At 39.3% G+C, this 23,138-nt stretch overlaps 1 long non-coding RNA gene across 1 annotated transcript in view; it reads left to right on the top strand.

Moving 5' to 3' along the window:
• Window positions 1-6,244: 6,244 nt before the first annotated feature.
• Window positions 6,245-23,138, top strand: part of LOC142603247 (uncharacterized) — a 28,352-nt gene continuing 11,458 nt past the window's right edge. Inside the window, exons 1-3 of the long non-coding RNA XR_012837144.1 lie at window positions 6,245-9,255; window positions 11,439-12,627; window positions 17,071-17,182. This is a non-coding gene — a long non-coding RNA (uncharacterized LOC142603247). The remainder of the gene's footprint in view (window positions 9,256-11,438; window positions 12,628-17,070; window positions 17,183-23,138) is intronic.

The following is a 23,138-nucleotide window of genomic DNA, read 5'->3' as shown; positions in this document are numbered from 1 at the left end:
TCTGCTTTTTGGATGGGTTAGCTTCTGCTTAGCTCTGTGTTGTCTCCTCTGAAACATGGAGTTTTCATCATCTGGTGGTTCTGCTGCCTGGATTTCGGGGTAGCCAGTTCTACACTCTTGCAGTCTGGCTTACACCATTTTGTAGGCAAAAGCACATGCCCGCCTTTCGGCAAACTGCGTAGTTATTAGGTCTGCATGCACACAAGGCAATGAACTAACTTGTTTAGACTGACAGTTGTGTTTTTCTGAACTTGAGTTAGGACATACATTAAATACAGCAGAGCCTAAAAGCCCTGCCGCCTTCCCTGCTCCTCGTTTGCTCCTGCTGTTACGCTGACAGCACGTTGTGCGTGCTTTCCGCCCTTGCCGTGCAGGGGGGAGGCTGTGAAAGATGGTGACAAAACGAGGGGAAAGGAGAGACCAGTTGCTTCCAGAAGCAAACCCCAGCTCTCCATTATGTAATAGCTGTTTTCTTCTCCTCCCCCACCTAATGTCCCTCGCCCATGTGCGTGCTCTCTCCTTCTCTTCCCCAGACAGCTTTATGCAGGCAGCACCTTTGAAAAATGATCTGAGCAGCGCAGCGTTTTAGGAGCAACTGTGGAAGGTATCACAAGCCATCTCTTTGCTGAAGGCAGGTGCTGTTTTAAACCAGCATTTCATTACCACAAGTCTATTAACATCCATTTTGTATAATCCAAAAATAGCTTGTTCAGCTTGCGAGTGAGGACATTCTCCCTAAAGGTCCTAGGAGCCCGAGGCTATGGCTGTGCTATGTTCAGAAGGCGTATCGCTAGTTAGCTTTAATCCAGCTGGACTGAGTACAACAGTACTCAAATAGTAACACGGAGTTCAGTGCAGGCTACCTAGCTGAACAAGTGTCCAGGCTTCCCAAGAGGCTTCTAAAACTTGAAGCAGTGAAAGCTGGCCCTAGCCTGGCTGCTACAGTCATTTTACTACACCGTAGCATAGTAATAGAACTTTTTGATGTGACTGCAGTGAGAATACCATTCAAATCATTAGGACATAAATTCTTGAGGCTTTAGTCACGCTACTGAGCTACTTAAATTTTTGTGTGTTTGTGTATTCAGCGTAGTAGCTGAATGTAGTTACTGAACGAAACAGCATGTAGTTTTATTTCCCTAGAAACAGAAAGGTAAAATGTATTAGCATATGACCCCAGTGGAAACTTGGGGTTAGCCCATGTTTGCTCCTGACCAGTGGCTACTTGCTGTTGGTTAATACAGAGCAGCTGTTAAGTAGGTGCACTTTAATGGTAGTGATGTTGTCCTATGTCCAAGCCCCAGGTACGTACATTACCTTTGAAAAGACAAAAGTCTTATCTGGCAGCTTCTGATGATGTTATTGTATTTAAAAGAACAGAAGAGACAGCAGTGAGCACGTGCATGTTGTTACCCTGTGTCCAGGGCAAGATAATGTGGTAAAACTTAACCACAAAAGTGGTTTAAGGTAATTCATTTTACATTGCACCAGCAGTTTCCATGATTCAGCTGAGGAGTGGTCGCTCTGTATAACTTGCTGACTTGTTTTCATCCCAGGCAGTAAGCGTAGAAACACTTGAGTTCAGAAGTGCCTTAAAAAACCCAAAAAACTACACACACACACGCACGCAGGCACTTCTTGTGATGGTGGTTAACAGTCTGCTCTCTGCAAAAACTGTTGGTGCTGCAGCTTGCACTAAAAAAGACGACAGCAGTCGTCTTACAGGCATTATGTTTTCATGTTTTACTTAAGACATGGCTGAGCAAAAATGAAGAATCATTCTTGTTTAATGCTTATGTATTAATATATCTGGATTTGATCCATTTGCCCAGGAGAATGGCAGTATCAGGCTCAGATGTAACACAGTCTGATACAAATTCCTAAAAATTCCTACCAGGAGACATTGGCTTTATTTTTACTAGCAATCAGTTACTTTCTGAATGCAAACATGCCCAAAAATTTGGTGTAGACAATTGCTGTGTAGAAGGTCCTTGCTTTAAACATCTGATTGTGGCAGTGGTATCCTCAACTGGTAGATAAGTCTGGCAAGGTTAATACATTAAATCTACATTTGCTCATTACATCCAGAAACTTTTGACACATTGGCTAATATGGCCAACAGTACTTGGTGGAAGTTCATTGTTTTGAGAAAAAGTATGAAAGCATAAACTAAAATCTAATGGGGATAATAAGGAATAACTTTAATTGTGGAACTAAGTGCGTTTTGTAGTGTGTTAAAAGTTTAGGGGAATTAGGCAGCGAGAAAGAAGAACAGCTCATCTGTGGTCCAGTGGGGCAGTTACACAAGGGGAAGGTATGTCCTATGTTGGTTTTAAAATCTGCTTGCCAGCTAGAATGTAGGCAGAGAGATAAAGATCCAGCTCCCTGATATTTTTTTTATTTTATTTTTCACCCCCCTCCAGTTTGCCCTGGGCCCCGCACCGGCTCCCGGCCAGCGTTGCCTGGTTTGTGCTGACTTAGGCCAAGGTTAAGCAGGCTGGCACAACTGAAAGCATAACTTGCTGGTGGGTAGGTTGCACCCAATGATTGATTTCTAAGCAAAGAAGCCAAAGGAGTATTTTATTTTTTTCCTACTAACCAACGACACCTTCAAAGGGCTCTCTGTTCTTTGGCATGGAAAGTTTTGTAACTTCCCAGCCACACTACGTGCCTTCTCCTCTTCCATATATTTGTGGCTTGCTTTTTCTGTTAGAAGTTACAATCCAGTGTAACCGGAGCAGCAGATAATAAACTTTCATGTACAGCTTTCGTCTGTGTAAAGGAATGAGAAGTTTCTCAATATTCATTAATATCTTTCCCATTAAAGTTTGATTTTCCCCATGTTTTTAGAAGCAGTATTTACTGTGTTTGAAACAGCTCTACTGGGAATGAGAACTATTTTCAACGTCAGTTTTATTAAAATATGTGTGATCAGAGTATTTCTGCTTTTCAGTTTTTGAGTGCTCGTTTCAAATGCACGTATTTTGATGTAATTTGGTTTTGCAAAATGATACTTTTTAAGAAAACCTAGACACACACCCCCCTACAACCTTTATTTTTCTACCTTCAGAATATACTGTATTTAACTTTCAGAATTAGACAGACTTTTGTTCTCTATTTTCATTTTATTGTTTGCTAAATATAAATGCCATATAGCTAACTGAATGATACAGCTGTCTTCCACAATAATATCCTATAGTATTCATCTTCTGTGGAAGATAATCTATCCCCTCATTGTATAAAACATCATGAAAATGATAATTCTTTAAAAGGAGAAAGTGGGGCCTGTCTCTTGTAAGTGTTCTTGAAGACTATTGTCAGTTAAAAAAGCAAAGGGATTTTTTTGGGGTGGTTTTCTTTAAAGAAGGAAGAACAAAGATGTTACAGACTTGAAGAGGTTGTTATGCTTAAAAAAAAAAAAGAATACGATGTTAACGTGCATGAATTCATTGATGAGAAGATTGAGAGAAGTCTTTGTGTTACAATATATGTCTGGAGCTTGGGCGTGTCTGATTAAATCTTTGGCTTTTTAACCCTGAAAGTTATGCCATGTAGTTTTAAAAAAAACCCAACTAGTAGTTTTTCTCATGCCTTATTTGTTTTAATTTCTGCTTATACATAAATTAAAAATATTTTTCCCCTCAGAAGTACTTTTTAGCTTCTTTGACATAAAACTGGCATGTAAGATGCAGTAAGTAATTTGAATTAACTTACAATCTGTATGTTGTCAAGGAAGATATTAATGTAGGTTAGTAGGATATTGCTTTAAACCAAGGTACTTGATAGTTGATTAGGGCCATTCAGAACACACTGAAGTAAGTCTTTCCTAAAGTTAATGTTTAATTATGTAGCCTATTTATTTTGTTTGCAGTTTGCCCTAAGAAATTATAAACCAGTCCTTTCACTGTGGAAGCTATAAGGAGTCACAGGCCAAACCAGGCTTTACATTAGAAAGCTCAGAAGCAGCAGCAAGGCCAAGATCTCAGCAAGCAGCTGAATGAAGATCGTTCTGCGAAAAGTAATTCCTGTGAGGAATAAAGCTAAGCGATGTACTAACTGCCTCGACAGGATGTAAAGGGATGGACATACCTATTGCTGATATATACCCTGCTGGGTAAAAATTGACAGTAACCCATAAATACTTTTGGGGAAGGAAACAAGTTCCTGTTGAGTTTAAAGATTATTTTCTTATTTTTTAAAGACAGTTAAGGATTATTTTTTATACATGAACTTAAGCTGGGCTCTCATTCCCTGAAGGGACTATCCTTACCTTCTTTACATTTCATCCTGCCTCCACCCCCAACCACAGGGCTCTTAACTACAACTTAAATGAGAGGGTGTGTCTGTACTGTTTAATTAAATAATGGTAGTGACATGAAAACAATTGTGACTTCATTCATGGTGCTCCTTGCAGAAGCAAATGCAGGGCTAAGGTATTACAGCTCTTACTGGAAAGAAATCAAGGTAAAGTGACTTGTTTAACACAGTAGGAAAATAATTTTTCATATATTTGTCAAAAACAATAGCTTCTATATAAAATTATAATCCAAAACAGGTAATTTGAAGAAATACTGATGTGTTTAAATATAAGATTAACAATCCTGCATTGAATTTTAGCCTGTGGACAAATTACTCTTTATATTCTCGTTGAACTAAGCTGTCATTGGCCTCTGTTTTTCAGTTCCCCATTTATAACTGGATTCTGTCTTCAGAAGCGCAGGAATTGCGTAGGTCAGAGGGGCATTTGCTGCAATCGCCTGCCTGGGCAGCAGTGGCCACCTGACTGCGCGTGGAAGCCGCCGAGGCATGTGCCGGCATTCCTTTCTCTGACTGTCCCGTGGGCGCGGTGAGGAAGCAGAAGGGTTACATGTCACTGCCTCACCGGTTTGCTGTTTGTGTAAGTCACCACCTTCTGATTTTTTTTTTTTTAATTGGTAGGGTTCAAATCACGCTTTACGTAGAAACACAACTTCCAAGGAAATAAAATCCTGTTGGATATTTTGCATTAGGTAGAACCGCAGAATTCAGCTTGCTGGTAACATGTTTGTACATGCAATTATTTATGTTATGGCCCTAATTGGTATTGTTGCAAAACCCAAATGTGCATATCTTATAATTTCCATGTGTAGCTGGTTCCTGTGACAGAGGGCTCATGGCTTCTTGGCCAATTACTTTTTATAATTGGAGAAGAATTTTCCCATTCACCACAACTGACTCAGGTTTTAGCGTTGGAGATCTAAGTCCCACTTACCACTGAAATCTGCATGCAAGGTCTTTCACATTAATGCTGGTTTTGAGGATGGCATCTAAAGCTGTAACAATTATACTATTGATGGGCCTGAATTAACCAGACAACCATATTAACTTATTCTTTTTAATTATACGTGGAGGATTTTCTCAGTAGTTTGGCCCATTACTTGGAATCATTCACTTTAATAGTAGTTTTTATGATGAAAGTGTACCGCTGAATCCCATGGCCTGCTCAGGGCTTGCTCAAGCATATATCAGGTCTCAGAACATTGTTGTTCATTTTATTAAGTTTCTGGGTTTTGTTCCAAATTCAACATTGCTCTGCATCAGAATGGGAGCTGAAGAGGTAGTATGTTAGCTTTTCCACTTCGTATCTTTAGCAGCGGGTATTTTTACATCACTTTTCCCTGGGCTAGGGCACACCCTTGATTTCCAACAAAAAGAATTAATAGTAGGACAGGTGAGATTTTTAGACCCTCAGGTCTTGCTAGTGCTGATTTTAAGACACAAAAAGGGAAAACTTTTTTTTTTAAATTAAAAAAAAACCCAAACCAAACAACAGACCTTGAAGGGTATCTTAATGGTAAACCCATGGCTTGTTTTCTTTTAGAAGGGAGTTTAATTTACTTTCTGCTTTCAGTTTAGTACCTTTCGAAATTGCTTCACCTTGGTCTCCCTGCTTCCCTTCTTACAATGGTCACGCAGTTTTAAAAGATTTTATCAGACAATACACCAGCAGGAATTTGAACCACATTCTGTTGCTTTGGAAACAAGAACTAATATAACAGAAGTTTGCATGAAACATCTACAGACTAAGGTTTCCTGCCCGTATTGAGCTAAATTTCAGGGAGTTGTCCGTTCTGAGGCAAACTGGTTACTTTGCCTCTTAGCTGGAGGGGGGACGGTGGTTGGGTATTCTAATTCAGCAGGGCTTGCCATGCTGCTCTTAGTCTGCTGTAACAGAGAGCAGGGCTTACTATGGGTGGTAGGAGCAGGCAGAGTTTGTGTAGCAACAGCTCTCCCAGCCAATCGACAGAGATGTTAGATAAAGTGGAAGCATTTGTAGCACTTCCTCTGCTTTTATTTTTAATATGCTCTTTCCTCACCCCCCTCCTCCACTGCAGGCGTAAGGTTTCACTCGGGTTTGTGCAACAGAACTTGGTTAAACCAAGCCTTTTCTGTTCAATCGTTTAGTTGTGACCTATATCAGACAGGAAGAGCTTCTGTATTTTGTTTTCCTCTGCCTTTTTGTAAACTACTCTGCAGTGCCAGCTGTACGGTGTGGCTAAGTAAAGTGCCTGAATTTCTGTGTATGGACTTAGGAGAGAGCCAACAAATTTTATTAGCGCTTAACTGCAGTTTCCTAACATCCGTTTTGATTAACAAGGTGACGGTAAAGGGAGTACTAGAAAGCTCTGGCATACAGCACAGCCTAACTCGTCGCATACCGTGGACCGCTGAATCATAAGCGGTTAACGCTGGTGTTAATGAGTTTCCTCTGTGGAGATGGAGGGGGTTGGAGAGCTAGTGCAGATGATGCTGGCAAGCAGCCTTGCACTGTGAGGGACGGGAGAGGTTAAGGATTCATGCAAGTTAGAAAAGCCAGTACTGAGGAACTGAACTCTGGTCCCACCTTCCAGGTATTTAAGACAGCTGGATGCACTGGATAATAGAAATATGGAAGAAAGGGATCTCTGAAACTCCTGTCGTCTACTACTCTGTGTTTTGGAAGAGAGGCAAAGCAGACTTTTCCTTAAATTAAATTCTCATTTGCTAGGCAAATTGGTAATTGTTCACCCCTCCTTCCATCTCCAGCCCAATTATCAGATTTCTTTGACAATCTGATAGTGAGTCGTGTCTCTGCTTTGGTAACAAAATCTAACCTCCAGTAACAGCAGTCGATCTCAGGGAAGATATATATGGTATCTCTTTAAAAGACAGGCTCTTAAACACAGGGGCCCTTTGTGCTGCTGAGTAACTTGACCTGCTGTTTTGGACAAGTCCCTGAGTTTAGCTTTATGGTTTTTCATGTCCCGTGGTCTTGTTTGCGTTTTTGTTTTTAAAATGCTGTCTTACCCAAACACAAAAACCTGTTGCTCAGCTGCCAGGCTTGGAGGTAGTTGAGGACGCTGATCTGTGATCCCACAACAGAACACGGTTCATTTGGGAAATGAGCAGTCCCCTTTCCAAAGAGTAAGCTCACTGAAAGATTGTGTGGTGTTTCCAGTGCTTACCTGAAGAAAGGCAGAACTTTAATACTGACCATTCAAACAAAGTAAAATTTGTCCTTTGGTAACATTTTTTGCTTAAGAATGTGGAGTATCATCAGTTAAAAGTTAGTCCTTTGCTCTTTTGATTTTGTAAAAACAAGTGTGCAGATGTGGAACTTATCTTTCATCTTCATGAGCAGAATATTTGAGGGGGGGGGTTTCACCTCAATGTCCATGCATGTTGCTTTTGTAAGGTTGTAGTTTCATCTATGTTATTGCAATTCTCATAAAGCAAGTTAGGAAATGGGTTATATGCCGAGCACTCATTGAATGACACTTGTAAAGAATGCTCTGCATTTTCCTCCTGCGGAAAGGCACAGTGTAGTCCATTTTAAAAGAAGTCATCAAGTGGGGAGATGTGACCACAGGCCGTATATGCATGCTGCATAGTGTACAAGGCCACAGAACATGGCTAGGAAGGCAGCTGTTACAGATGCAGGTGCTATAAACCAGCCAGCAGTCTTTTAATTAAAAAGTGACATTGATATGAAGTAGTTACCGCTTTTGGGTGCCATGTAATGACAACTGTACATGAGAGACTTAAGCAAATTTGCTGTGGTACATTTTCAATAACATACAGTGGAACTAGCCTCTAAAACTAGCTTTTTAGCCTAGCATCAACATGGAATGCTGTAATATTTCAGTAGCATTTAATTATAGGGTTTTTTTGGTAGATGTAGTAGGTTCTTGGGTCTGCTCTTCTGTGTATATTTCATTGACTTCCATATATATTACTAAAAGACATGTACATGATTGGAGATGAAACATTTTGCTTTTTAGAAAGTGCAGTAGGTAGTTGGATGTTCAGAAAAGATCATTGACCAATTAGTCATTCCTTCTATCTATTTGTTCTTGGCAAGAGAAGAACTTCTGTCAAGAAACTAAAAACTTTAGTGTAATTGTATGTGGGGGAGACCTATGACATTGACTCTGTTGCTTTCATTATTGAAAGCAAATAACTGTTCTGCAAATAGTCAAAACAAAATTCTGAGGTGTCCTTGTGTAGATCGACCATAGTCCTTGAAATGTGCAGAGTTGGAGCTCTCCCTGTTCAGTTTCTACTTTCAAGTCTTGCGAGGAGATACTGTGAGACAACTCCACAGTACCCCCAGAGAAAAATACTATACACTTTAGACCTGCTTGTTGTTTTGACGGTTCCTGTCCTTTGCTAATGATCTACCGAGATTTGCAAACTAGTAGATTAACTCTGTTGAGGCCTGGATGGTAGTTACAGAAGAAAGTAAGTAGCACGTGAACCTGTGCTGATTCTTTGCAACAGAGGAGATCAGGCAGGTCATGATATATTCCTTGTATCTTACTCTGGACTGTCAGAATGAAATAATTCTAGCCTGGTAACAACAGTGCCTCAGGTGTGTTGGAAAACTGACATTGACTGAAGTAGCCTGACAGACATCATGGGAAGACAAATCGGTAATCTCTTAGTGGTATAGGACAAGAGCTGAAGAGAGTGGAGGCTGGTAAATTAAACCATTGTACACTAGGTTTGATATAAGCTTTGGCAGATCAAGCTTTTAACCCATTTGTTCTTGTTAACCTCTTTCTTTCCATCCTTTATAGTTCAGCAGAATCTGTTTAATTTTTCATTATTTCTGCCTCTAATCTGTATTTCAATCACTGTAATGAATTTTCGCTGTTCAGTTGTTTACCTCAATTAAAGGATGTGAATTCTACTACTGCAGAGCCAGGATAAATTTCAACAAGCTGCAGCAGTGGGGTAAGCAGAGGTTTGTTAGCCATCTGAAAATGTCTTAACTGTGTTTCAGTGTCTGCCTTAGAAATGGTATGTGTTAAGGCTGTTTTGTCTTATATACCATTTTATTGTCAGGCAAAAACGAGGAGATCATATAACCTCGTCTATTTTGTGTGAAGATTTTATGTCTTTGTACCGTTCCATAAGTGTATCTTGTAGGAGGGTCATTAATCCACATTTTAATTATCCTCATTAAGAATTATTTTGCCTTCCATGAAGACAACTTACCTTTCCCTTCAATACTGACAAATGTAAGTTGCAGGAAACCACTAATCAGACCTTAATGCAATGGGCTTGCAGACTTTTAAAGCTCAAATGAGATTTTCTGGCTTTCAGATTTGGGTTGGAATTGGGGTTTTTTTGGTGGTGTTTTATTTTTTTCTTGCAAGTGAAAGACAGAAAATTTTAGTATTCTTACTTCAGCTGAAAGCTGGAGATATTTCTGTAACTGTGATTTCAAAATGCCACATCTTGAATCACCAATAACTTTTCTTATTCCAAATAAAATTAAATTTTCATTGTATGCAGTGATAAGACAATTAGTCTGTTCTAATAATGTAAAGTCCTTGCCACTAGAATTTACCTGTACATCTTTAAAAAACCCCAAAACAAGCAAAAAATCCCCCAAACCATAAAATGCCTCATTTTGTTTTCTGCGTGTACATTGAGAACGCTTCCCCCCCCGTGCACATTGCTGAACACCGAGTTCTTTAGCAACCCAGACCACATGTTGACATATTTAGATGTTCCAAAGTATATGCAAGTCATTAAGTGCTTGCTTTTGAGCGCTTTAGCCTACCTGTTAAGAAAAGAAATAGAATATTGCTCAAAACAGCCTTTTCTTTATGATGCAAGCTCTTTGCGCATACTTTGACACGTGTGGCTTCTGATTTCATGGTTACAGAGATGGCGAACTAGCAGTTAATCGAGTGTAGGGTGTCACTGAGTTCTGCTTTCTCCTGGCAGCAGAGGCGAGACAGCTGCAGAGAAACAAATTCAGAGTCAGGTTCTGTTCACCACTCATCCCCTTCACGTTCACAATCACTAGCTTTGCAAAACATGTCAAAATACAGCTAAAGGAGTGCTGAGCTAATCAGTACCAGCGGCTGCTAACGATTTGGTTAATGAGCCTTTTTTTTTTTTTTTACCATTCCAGAAACATAAGCAGACAAGACAAATGACTCTACAGCTTTAGATTTTATTTGACTGTTAAAGCATTTTATTCAACAAATAGTTATCTAGTTTAGGTACCCATGTGTCTGGAGCCAAATGACCTCTGTCCTTGTGTTTGTCACATATCAGATTTTCTGTGGTTTATGCGGCGTTCCTCTTATGCTTGCTTGTGCGGGCTGTTCCCCTGGTTCAGATGCCCTCATGTCACACAGTACCCGAAAACCTAATGCAAGTTTCTGCACTCTTCTCCCTGCTGGATTCTCCCTTTGAAGGCATTTTTGCCACTCGTGACGCAGTACGTGTTTTACAGTGGTTTTCACAAATGTGATTGCTCATACTAGACACCCAATATGCAAGATCTTATTTTAGTGCCCGTGCATGAACTAAAGTTCTCATGGCTATTTATACTAGCTTGGTTTTGCATGTGACGCTTAGAGTAATGGGATATAAAACATTACAGCTTTTTAAATTCCTTTTCTTAGGTTGGCTTTCATCTGTGCCGTTAATACAAGTAACAAACTGCAGTCATGATGGGGAGAAAGAGCATATGTACCAGCAAAGCCATTGATTTGCATATCTTCCTCACAAGCTTCTCAGATGAAGTTATTTTCTCCATGAAAGATGTGCATGTGCAGTCTTGGTTCTTTTCTAGCCCAACTTTAGAAAAAGCTTAAATTGGAAGAAAAAAAAAAACAAACCAACTGCTACAGCCCTTCCAAGAAAGATCATCTGAGCATAAGCAAAGCTGAGTCTGACATGCTGTAGTTTCTTGAAGACAGCTGTGGGGTTTGATATTTTTTTTTTTTTTCCCCCTAGGTTAAAAGCATATGTTTTCTGTTTTAGATTCACATAGATTTTTATCTCCTAGACACCTTCTGCACACACTCCTCTCTTACCATGTGTGTGATTTGGAATACCTACTTTGCATAAGCAAACTGGCTGATAAATTATATTCCATTTGTGTCTCAATGTAGATAATTGTGGATGCTTGGATGCTGCCATATTCTACAGTTTAACTGGGAATATACTAGATTCTAAGTATGCATGGTATGTGTTTCGTACTGTCAAGAAGAGGAGAGAGAGCGAAGCATAAGAAACAAGATTATATGGTGCAGTCACTGGTTTTAATTCTAAAATTAATTACCAGTTCTAAAATCTGTGGAGTTGAATTGACAATTAACGTTATTTTTTTAAATTTTTTGGGTATTAGGTTGCAGCTGTTGAAGACAGTGGGTAGAGTGTATTGTCAAATGGAATAGCCTCATTTATTTTTGACTAAGGAGAGTCTTTATACTGTGAAGGTAATGACAGGTAGTGAAAAGAGAGCTGAACTGTTAAGTTGCTCAACCTGTTGGTAACTAAGAAATGTGTCAGCATTTTACAAAAAAAAAAAAAGAAAAAAAAGAAAAAAGGAAAAAGAAAAAAGGGAAAAAAGAAAAAAAAAGAAAAAAAAAGAAACTAAAGCACCTAGGCAAAAGGCTTGCTGGTTTCTGTAGGCTAACAAGCGCGTGTTTGTTTGCATAACCTTATTTGAGCTCTAGGCCTAAAGTACTTATAAAAAAAGTTTCTTCTATATTGCTTTAAACTTAATTTTAAAGACAATAGTTTTTACGTAGCAGAAGAGTTGTAACAAAAATAGCTTGTAATGAAACAATATCTAAACCTCCTAAATTAGAACTGTAATTTAACAACAACAAAATGTTAGATATGATTATTTCCAACCTCCCAGACTACAGTCTGGAAAAGACGAACTGTATGGCCCGCTATATGCAGCAGCTCATCACCTGCCGGGTGGCACCGCCACGGCCTCTTCTGTGTTTGTGCTACCGAGCTCGGTCAGGAGGCGCCTGGGATCTTCTCCCAGGTTACAAAGTCCAGTCCCATATAGCAGGTAAAATGACTCATTCCTGAAAATCCCAGTGTTGGTTTGATAGGCTGTTTTAAAGGTGTCTCTTATTTTCTTGTTCTAGTAGCTAATTAACTGAAACTGTAACATAGAGTTTTTAAGGAGTTGGTTGCTTTTTCTGATTCCTAGAGTGATGATCGCTCTACTTGCTCATGTCCTGCTAAACTTCTCAATCTATTAAAAGAATCTTTCAAGCACACCATTCTTGTCCGTAAACCTTTGTAACCTGGGAGAAAAAAACGAACTGATGCTGTCAGGTAGTATTTTATGTATCTTGCCATTGAATTGACAGATATTTTGGATATTTTTTTTATTTTAGATTTTAGATTTTGTAGTTCTATTGTTTTGGGGAATAATAACATTTGGATTCTATAGATATAAAAATAATATTGTATTGATAGTCACAATACCAGATCTTTGCCTTTGGTCTTGGGAGAGGAGCAAAGATAAAATGATGAAGTATTCTGTTTTAAAAAAGTTTTCCTTTTTATTCCTGCAAAGCAATTCCATTTCCCCCTCCAACCCCCCAAACTTCCTGCTTTCTGTAAATAACCTCCCAACATACAATTAATAGTTACTGTCCTTATGCCATTTCCAAAGCTCTCTCTGTCTAACACAGGCGTGAGTCTGGAATTCTTTTGTTCTGACCTAAGACAAAAGTCTTAGTGCACGACGGTGGGAAATTGGCCAATTGCTAGAGGGCTGGGTTTAGGTTCCATAACTGCACCAGGCACTGTTATTTTATGCTTCTGATTTTTAACAAAACAAACAACATACAAGCAAAGAACTGTCACATGTAGATGTTGGACACAAAGGTGTTTCTGGTCTGCACCGAGGGTGAGGGTGGTTAATGTCTGTCTCCTTTGGGCACTTGAGATGGTCATTTAAAAGTGCTTTGTGTTTATTCAGAGTTAGTTGCCATTGGTGATTTTCTTCTTTTATTGAGGATTCAAGCATGGGAATGCCACTAATGAAGCAGTGCCTCCACCGAGCATGCCAGATTTTGCAGTACTGCAATTGTATTTGTCTCTGGCTTCTAGTGACTGTAAATGGGGCAGATCAACACTGTATCCTTGGAAGCAAGAGTAATTTTTTGGGATACAAATAAAAATGAGGTGTCTGTCTCCTGCAGGCTGTCAGTGGACTTTGGTGCTTAGCTGCCATTCTTGGTTTCTCTTTTTTCTTTCCCTTTCTTCCTTTTTTTACTTGTTTCTAATCTCTATTGTTGGGGGGGGGGGGGGGGGGGGGGGGAGAAAGACCTGTTTATATTAATAACATTTCAAAAATAATTATTAGGATTATCTGATCCATCCTCTGCATCCATTCTGCTGCTCTTATTATCGGATCAGAAAGGGAAAATTTTCTTGTATAAGCAGAGAAAGCACCAGCCTTGGCCTCTTAAAAGATAGTGTGAAGTTTGCCATTTCATTCATTTATCATAGGTACTGTAACTATTTATAACAGACCTCCCCCCTGTTTAAGTTTGGTTTTATATGAGCTTAGTATAAAGGCAGGACCCTGAGTCAATTTACTGACTGTCTTACCGTCCTAGGTCAGGGTGACAAGCCACTGATAATAGCCTCAGTGATTGACAACAAAACGAGCAAATACTGAAAAAGAGCAGATTTTTGTTGTGTGAGCAGGTTGTCAGCCTTCTTATTGAAGTAGCAATCTGAAACAAGGAGGGTTATTCTAGCTGTTTATTTCACAAATACGTGGACTAAATTTTGATTAGCTGAACCTGATGACTGCTGGCATTTAAGAGGCATTGACATTCAGAACTCACTGAAAATATTTCGAGAGGGTAATCCCGCTTACACAGATATATGCAGAGACTGTCATAGTACACTTCAGAGTCCCAGTTCTCTTCTGTGGTATGTGAAAGCTTTAAAATGTCCTATAAAGTCTTCTGCTGAAATGTTCATTAGCCATTTATTCCAGATGCTTTCAAGGATTCTGTGGAATGCCAGTTGTTCTAAATCTGCCTCTCTGAACACGGCAAACCACCATCATTCCCCTGACTTCTAAAGCCGTGTTTCAGACAATAAAACACAGTATTTGTTGCAACGTGGACTTCTGTGCTTCTGATAAAAGGTAACATACCAAAATTAAACATCTAACAGTTGCTAGTGATGTCTCATTTCAGCTGACTTAGGTTATTAGGGAAACCTTCAGTCATATCCTCTTCTGCACTGCACTTTCTTACTTGTTCTTTTACCTGCATTTAAACAGTAGAAACTAATTAAGCTGAAGACTTGCTGATGCTAAAAGGAGTATGTGCACCTTCACGTTGCTTGCGCTGGGCCTACTGCTCATCCGACAACATGGTCAGCAAGCCAGTCCCAACCTCCTAACCCAGCAGCAAATGCCTTTTTGGTTAATTCTTGTTCTGTGACAGCTGATTTTGGGTCATTCAGGTGTCACAGGTAACTCAGGAGATGGAGGAGGAGCACGTGGCTGGGAGAGGGAGGGGGTCAGGACAGAAGCGGGAAAGGAGAGAAAGAGGGCAGGCTGGTTTGCAGGCTTTAGCACTTAACAGAAAGCTTCCAGATACTTGCAAGTGGTTTTTGCTTACATTTGTTGTACTGTATACCAGGAGTAGTGCATGGGTGGAAATGTGCCAGTGTTTCTCTGGCATCTTCCCTGCTTCCTTCCCTAAGGCCCCTGCGTGAGAGTAGATTTGCTTTGTGCTGTTCCATGAAGGGCAGTAAGCTGAAGGTACAAGCTCGTACCTACTCAGAGGCAACTTCTTGTGGAGATGCACAGTGTTGCTACTGAGAGAACTAGTGTTTTTACATAGAATGTCTTTAAAGACAGATATCTGTGTACAGTGTGACTGTGTTCTTCAGTGACACTCCAAGAATTTTCAATTGACGTTGTCATATCATCTTTGTGGGAAGTCTTGTGTTTTTCTTTCAAATATTTAGAAAACTACATTTAATCCTTTGTATTAAGAAATTTACAGTCAAGAAACTGCTAGGTTATGTGTTCCAAGGTATGATAGTGAGTTTGTTTTGATTACCTGCCTTCATCTGATTGTCCTAGTATGGATTCTGATCTTTACAGTTTGCTTTGCTCTCATCTCATCATTTATATTTCTTTGAATGTGCATTTTGGTAATACTTGGGTTACCAGCAAATTCTATGACATTGCAGTGTTTAATAGTTAAATGTGTGTGTGAAATACTCTTTAAAATGATGATTACTGAGGTATATGACAATAGAAGTTTGTTTCATATATTAGGCTTGTAAGAGAAAATGCTTTTAGTTGACATAGTTGGGCAAAATAGAAACCAGTGAATTCTGTCCTTTAGCTGGAGAGAAAACAGCAAGAAACTACACGCGCACACGCGCACACACGTATGAAATTTAGGAACTACTCTAGTGTGCTAAATCAGTGTTCTTTATTCAGACAAGTAGCTTTGTGTAATTAGAAATTGATTGAAGTGCTGCATCTCAGAAACTTTACCTCTAATGTGACTAAATTTATGTTCTTATTTGGAGAGAACATGAACTGATTCATGGTTTATATACAGGGAATTCACCATTGCCAGGGATATATGTGAGGCTGGAATTCCAGATTACGGAAGAGTCTGGATCGTACCGGTCCTGTGCATTGCAATCCATAGCAGTGGGCCTAACAGCCTCCCTGTGTTTGCACTGCGTGGAGTCCTCATTCCAAGGACCTTTTTTTCTTTTTTAAGTGCAGAGGTATTTCAACAGATCAGGCAGAACTCACCTTCATTTCTTACCCAGAGAAATGAGTAAATGTATAACCCCAAAATACCAACAGAAATGCAGAAAATGTAACACTTTAGTCTACTATAGTTATTTCATTTATGGCCTATCAGTCTTTTGAAACAGGCAGAGTAATTACCTTTTGTAACAGGCTCAAATTAACATTTTATGCTTCTTTTTTAACTAAATTAAACTTTAACTGTGGAAATTGGGATGATTGACTCAGTGGTTGCTATGGAAATGTTCATTTGATACATAAAGCTGTAATTAGATGTTTGTTTTTCCCCTGACTCGCAGCTTCTCCTAATCTCACTGTTGGTACCTCCTGCCTTTTGCAAGACATCCAGAAGGATGATGTGAGTGTCCTGCAACCTGCTTCAGGCAAAACGAGCTAGATAAGCTTAATAATTTAAATTGGTGATCTGAGCTAACTTGCCCGAAGTTTTGCCTGAATGATAAGATAGCACTTGCATGAAGTAGTCTGCTGACTCTGTGGTGGAGGTGGTGACACCCTGGCGGAGAGGCAGATGGCAAGTTCAGGTGGTTAATGTCATCTTCCAGTTCAGCTTAACCTCGTACAAGATATGCATCCACTTGCTTTAGTGTTTTTTAGGACAAGGGCTATTCTTATATTTTGTTTTACAGGAAATTTATTACCAGGCTTTTATACCTAACTAAGGTATGTTTTATGGCAGTCGAACTCAGACTACATTCTTACCAATGCTTGTTTTAACCATTGATTAGCCTCTGTTGATTGGAGGTGGACAGGACATATTTTGGGTTTTGTGAAGAACTGTACTTCCAGGAACGTGTAGATTTTCATTTTGACAATTGGGACAGTAGGAGGTACAATTCAGGAAGATGATCTATATCTGAATGTTTTATACTGACTTTAGCTCACCACAAATTGCTTGTCTCTTTCCTGGTCATCAACAGATGAATGATTTTTCTTTTGTCTTTAAGGAAGAACAACTACACCTGAATTGCAGTTTTCACTTTGAGGTTTTACAGCACAACGGAAAATTCTTGCCTCTTCTGCCTCAGAAATGAATGAAGAAAGTTCAGGTACTTCTCTGTTCACTGACTGCATGTCCAATCCCTATATTGGAGACACACACAATTTTTTTTAAATAGTATCTTTTTAAAAAAATCAGCTGATATAATTAGAAAAACATACTAGTGTTTCCCTACCTCTAACTCCCTCAATCCTTCAAGTCTTAAATAAAAGCAGTGTACTTCAAAGTTATATAAAAGTTGAGTTCAGAGTTTAATTAGATGCATACCAGTCAGACCATCTCAGCAAGACAGATCAGGCTGGCAAAAAAAGGTAGTAAGACCATCTCTAAAGGTGGCCAGAGGAAAGCATAGTCTGTGGAATATGGACAAGATGGTTTAGAAAAAAAAAAAAGTGCATCTTTTAATACAGGATACAGGTATTTGAAAGAAGCCATCTGTTTTAAAAGTTATAGCTGACTTTGAGTTTTGTCATTGCTGCTGAAATGTGTTTGGAGGATTATGTGCTGGTCTGGATGGAGAGGTTCAAGAAGGTGTATATATTCTGGGAGAGAGGCCAAAGTTGGCTTGTGGCAGGGCAATAAGCCTGTTCTCTGCATTGTGTTTGAAACAAAACATCAAATCGAGTAGGCATAAATCAAACATGCTGTATTCTACACAGATATATATGAGGAACTGAAAGAAAAAATGTGGCTGTAGAAGTTAATAGGTGTGGAAAAGAACTCTGCGAAGAAGTTCTTTTGGTGTCCTGAGTACCAGGAATTAGATTAGGTTTGGGGGAAAGAAGTGTCTACACCTCGCTTTAGGAACCAAGACCGTGTCTTTGTGGCGAAGACAGGATAAGGACATCCTGAACCACTTATTTTCACTGCAAGAGGAAGCTATCTGGCTGTAAGGAACCTGATGTTTATGGAAGGTTATCCTATCAAGATTTTCTCTTGCTTCATAACTGTTGAGATAAAAATTCCCAGCATTCTTTTTTTGGTGATGTATATAATCTGCTCCATCCATAGTTTGAGGTTTAAGATACGTTATTTCTGTTGTGATACCTAATGTAAAATCCATGCCTAACCTGCTGCGTAGTTCTGTTTGTACAACTCCAAATAAGCAGGAATGCCAGGTAATAGAATGCACTTCATTGCTGGACAATTACATAGGAGTCTTGTATTACCTGGGATGTGTCCTTCAGAAAGAACTTAGTATCACCTTTATCTTGTGAGGCTTTTTGGTTACTTGGCACGATTTTTTCTTAATTGCAGTCTTAACTGACACAGCTGGAAGTTTTTTGCGCTGAATACAATTGATAATGTTGATAATGTTTGGAAAACCTAGAGGTAATCCATATTGAAATAATTTTACAGTCCCAGAGAATGAAAAGTCTAATTCTGTTTTGTAACATTAAATAATCCTGTTTAGGTTCTTAAAAAGTAATGTGTGTCACGTAGCTTTGGAGGCTGGTAGTTATCAACTGTTACTCTTTTTTAACATTAAAATTGGACCTCTAAGCCAGCACCTCATTAAAATACTTAACCAGTGCTTTCAAAGCTGATGGCTTCCAAATGGAAACTTAAATAAGTCTATGATAAGGGAGAGTCAATACAGACATTGTGAGCAGTCTGTACGTGTGTCATAAGGTGTTTATTTTAAAAGTACAGTAATCATGAGAACTGTCAAAATGCAACGGAGTTGTTAAAACACTTGTTCTACTTTTACTTTGCCATAATGGCAATCTTTCTTGATATGAATATTTAGAATGATCAAATCCATGATATAACTGAATGACAGTCACAACCAGGCATCCCGAGACGCTCTGTGTAACTCAGGATGGAATTTAAAAGAACTACTAGCTGTAAATATGTCCACAAATTGTAGATTGTCATTTCATAAAAGCTAATTCTAGCTATAGTGCTGAAGTATTTACCTGATGGCATATATTTCTGGCCTTGAAAGGCAAATTTTTACGTAAATTACTAGTCATGAGCCAAACCAAACGAGGTGGTTGAGCACACATTTGAAAGTAGAGAAACTGGTGACGTGGGTTACTGAAGATGTACAATTGTTCAAAAAGAGGTGTGTGTCTGAAGCATGCGTTGAACCTAATGTGTTATTTGGAACGGGTAGTCTGGGATGATAAGTGGTCTGTCAGTACAGCAGCTTGAATAGTCAGTTAACTCTTACTTGAAGTGTGCCGTGTGGTCGCTTGTAGAGAGATTGTCCTTTTGCAGAATGCTAGGAGAAAGCCATTTTTCTGTGGATCTCCTAAAAGTGGATTTTGGCCAGACTCCATGAGACAAGGCTGACATTGACAGTGCTGCAGACTCCTCTGAAGAGTTAGGTAGATGGGTTCTCCATCTCTCCACCGGAATGGAAGCCATGAAGACAAAATACATACACTTATACACAAGTACTTTTTTGGTCATTCCTATATGTGTAAAGTGCTGAATAATGTGGCAGAGTGCTGAGCTCTTTCATTCTCTAAACCTTTAAAGATTTTAGTTGTACCATTCAGTGTAGTAAAGTTGCATTAAATCTCCTTGTTATGTAGCTATCCAAAGAGATACTGTTTTGTACTCATTGGTCATCTGATACCTTTTCTCAGCTATGGTAGATGGAAAAAAGAATTGTAATATACTTTTGAAAATTATAAGCAACTACTTATATTGGGGAAAAAATAGAGGTCTAAGGAGCTTTGATATGCTTTTCCTTCAGAAAGCTCCAATATTTTCTGCATTAGGTGGAGGTCATGCAGCTGGTTTTATCCGAATGGTAACGTATTAGGTTACAGGAATCTTTCCACTTACTTGAGCAAACACAGGAGAGTATTTATGTAACTGAAGATCTGCAACTGCCAGTAGAATTAATTAGGAGAGGAATAATTAGGCAAATAGTAGCGTCCAAATGGTCCCAATAGAAAAATGTATTGCAATCCCAATAGAAATCTCATTAATGTTGTTATTTGTGATGAGCTGTGCCTTTTGCAGTACTGTAAAGGGAGGGAAACGTGGAAGGATCTCAGCAGGGTGTCAGCTTGGGTATAAAGCAGAAACAATATCAAGGTTTTAAGCTGTCTGGTCTCATTATTGTCACTTAGTTATGGCTGCAGCTCTGCTATCTGCTTTAAAAGCCTGCCTTGATTGAATGTGCCACTTTATGGTGAAATAGGTACAAAAGAGAAAATTTCAGGTTAGTACTTGTTATAGAATTGTTCCTTCATGTATCAGAAACAGGTTGTCTCTTATGCTGAGCAGAGTAAAAAAAAAAAAAAAAAAAAAAAAAGAGACAAATTAAGCTTATTTCAAATACTTCTGCTTGAATTCGACAGCTCACTGGTTCAAAGAACAGAAAAGTTAATGAGTGTATTATCTAGACTTTCCATTGCAGTATTACTCATACAGTGGAATAAAAAAAAGGTTAATTAATGTGATGTCATATTTATAGTGGCTGTTCTAGGAAGTAGTCTCTTTGGTTCCCGGTCTGTAGTGGCAAGATCTGTCATGTGGTCAGTGAAGGAAAATATCTTAGTTATAGTTCTCGGGGGGAAGCTGAAGGTGGGTGCTATAACAGAAAAGTTGAGTTTTCACTATTTTCCCCTTGTTCGCCATCTGACAATCTTTTTTAGCTCTGTTACAAATGACTGTATTGCATTTCTCTCTACAGTACTGTACAATACAGAGTGCATTTTTCAAGCATGTTTCATAGGTGCATTGGAATGGTATATATGACTAAAAAATATTAGTCTGTGACAATATCTTTTTATCAAAACCTATCAGTAAAACCAAAGCATTTCACAGATAATGATTCAGAGATTCCAGCTTGGGAAAGAGGTGTTACTTCCTCTGAAATAACCTCCTCCATAGCTTCCATCTGAGGCACGGAGAGGTTAAGGGCACTGTTTAAGGGTCACAAATACTGTCTGAAGCAACGTTAGTAATATAAATTGTTTCATACAACTCCAGTTTCTAACCAAATTGGAATAGTGGCCTTCATTCCTCTACCAGTGAGATACAATGCTGTCCTGATTTGAACTGTTAACAGGATTTTGGTTTGGTTTTTGATCAAAATGAGCTAACAACTGAGTAGTGCATGATGTAGTAAATTAATTTTATTTTTAATGATGGGTAAATTAATCCACATCAAAATGTTCTAGGCTGACAACTCTGGAGAACTAGTGCTTCTCTTTGTCAGAGTGAAAGTCTAGAATAATAGTTGTGTGCATTTTGTATTTATCTATTCCACTTCCCCCATTAGCTGAGGTTGCTGATGCCTTTAATTAACTTGGTTTCCTATTGTGGTAGCAGCTGTGGCTAAATCAGTTAAGCAGGACTCTTATTTATGTGCATTTTTTTAAAATGTGACTATAAAATATTCATTCATTCTAGATTCCTGGGGCCATGTTCAGACACACATATCTCTTCCTCGGTGAAGAGAGACAGACATCCCAGTGAGATTTTTGTGGCTCTTACCGTAGAGAATACGTATGAAGACAGGGTGCGGAGAAGAGATGGAAATAGTTGTCTGACTATGGGTCTTTGAACATGATCTAGACGAGAAGCCATGCTCCATAGTTTACTGTCCAGTCCAGAATACCTGAAAATGTGGGATTCTGATTTCTTATAATACACTGAATTGGATGCCATTTTTTAGCTAATCATTTGCAGTGTCAATGGCGAAATCTTTCTTTTGATGCTTTCTAAACACAGCCCTTTTGTACTCTTGCCCAGAATTTCTCAGAGGGTGTACAAGAGAGCTGTGCAATGGATGAGCAGCGAGGCTGGTGTCACTGAAAGGAGTTGGCTGTACTGTACATCCCAGGGCAGTAGTTCAACGCATGCAACACGTGCAGCAGTTACACCCAACGTGTCTGGGGAGCACTCGACACCCACGTTAGGGACACAGCAGTGGTGACAGATGTGCAGCAACTCTGATGCATATAAAAAATACCGGTTGTTGTGCAAACACTGTGCAGTTAAAGAAGGGTTTTGCTTCTCTCTGTAGTGTTCTTGAACAAAACATGTGAATGTGTTTTGCTGTGCAAGCGTGACTAAGGCCAGTACATTCGGAACTGGTGAGATTTACTGGCATGAAGGATCTCTTCACAGCCAGAATACATAAAACGTGGACTTTGCATCTCACTTGCAGAGGAAGTGCAAGTGAGACAGAGCTGGACACAGCTGTACTGCTGAACCCTTCAGGGTTATTGGAATCCTGGAAATCTGGGAGAAATAGAAAATAAACCTTAAGCCCATCTGGAGAAGCAAGCAGAAAACCTTTTTTTTGTGTGTGTGTGACTTCCACCCCCACCCCCAACCACCAGACCTGAAGCATTCAAACATTAGCCCAACCTCAATTTCAATACTTTTTTCCAGGCTTTTTTTTATATCCAGAAGGTTTTTTTCAAAGTAGAATCCAGGCTAATGCAAGGACGGGAACTGTGGATTTGGAATAATGGGAAAATTGAAATAATCTAGGGAGTCTGATTCAGAAATAAAAAGGCAATAGAAAGTTAGTGCTGGAGAGCACTACCCGATGCTTCAGGAAAGTTAAACAGCTCAGGTGAAGAGTAGGTCTTCTCTGTTGTGTCTCAGCTGATGAACGTCCTCCCTCTAGCCCTCCTGGGTCTGTGTCCTGCCTTGCCTTTTTCACCACTAAATCAAAGAAGAAAAATCAGGTCCAATTTGTTAAGTCATTTCTACTGTAAAACTCTCATGCATCGGCTATAATTTTCTCATAGAATCACGGAAGAGAAAAAAAAACCCCAAACCAAACAAAAAAACGCAAATGAACAACCCAGTGGAGAGGCTAATGGCTAAAAAATCAGAAAGGGAACAGGAGTGAAGATGAGAAAGTGAAAAACGTGCAGGTTACTCCAGGAGGAGACTGTGAAGGAAGGTGTTCAAAGGGCAACGCTGGTCAGCAGTAATCGGAGTTATTTATAAAAACCCCACCCTGCCAAAGATTAGCAAATCTAGTCATGTTCATGTGAAGGCAGAGGCAGTGAGTCAGGAGGTTAACCGGCG

Source organism: Balearica regulorum, chromosome 10 (assembly GCF_011004875.1).
Source record: "Balearica regulorum gibbericeps isolate bBalReg1 chromosome 10, bBalReg1.pri, whole genome shotgun sequence".
In the NCBI taxonomy this organism is placed as follows: domain Eukaryota; kingdom Metazoa; phylum Chordata; class Aves; order Gruiformes; family Gruidae; genus Balearica; species Balearica regulorum.
This window is presented reverse-complemented; position numbering and strand designations above follow the sequence as displayed.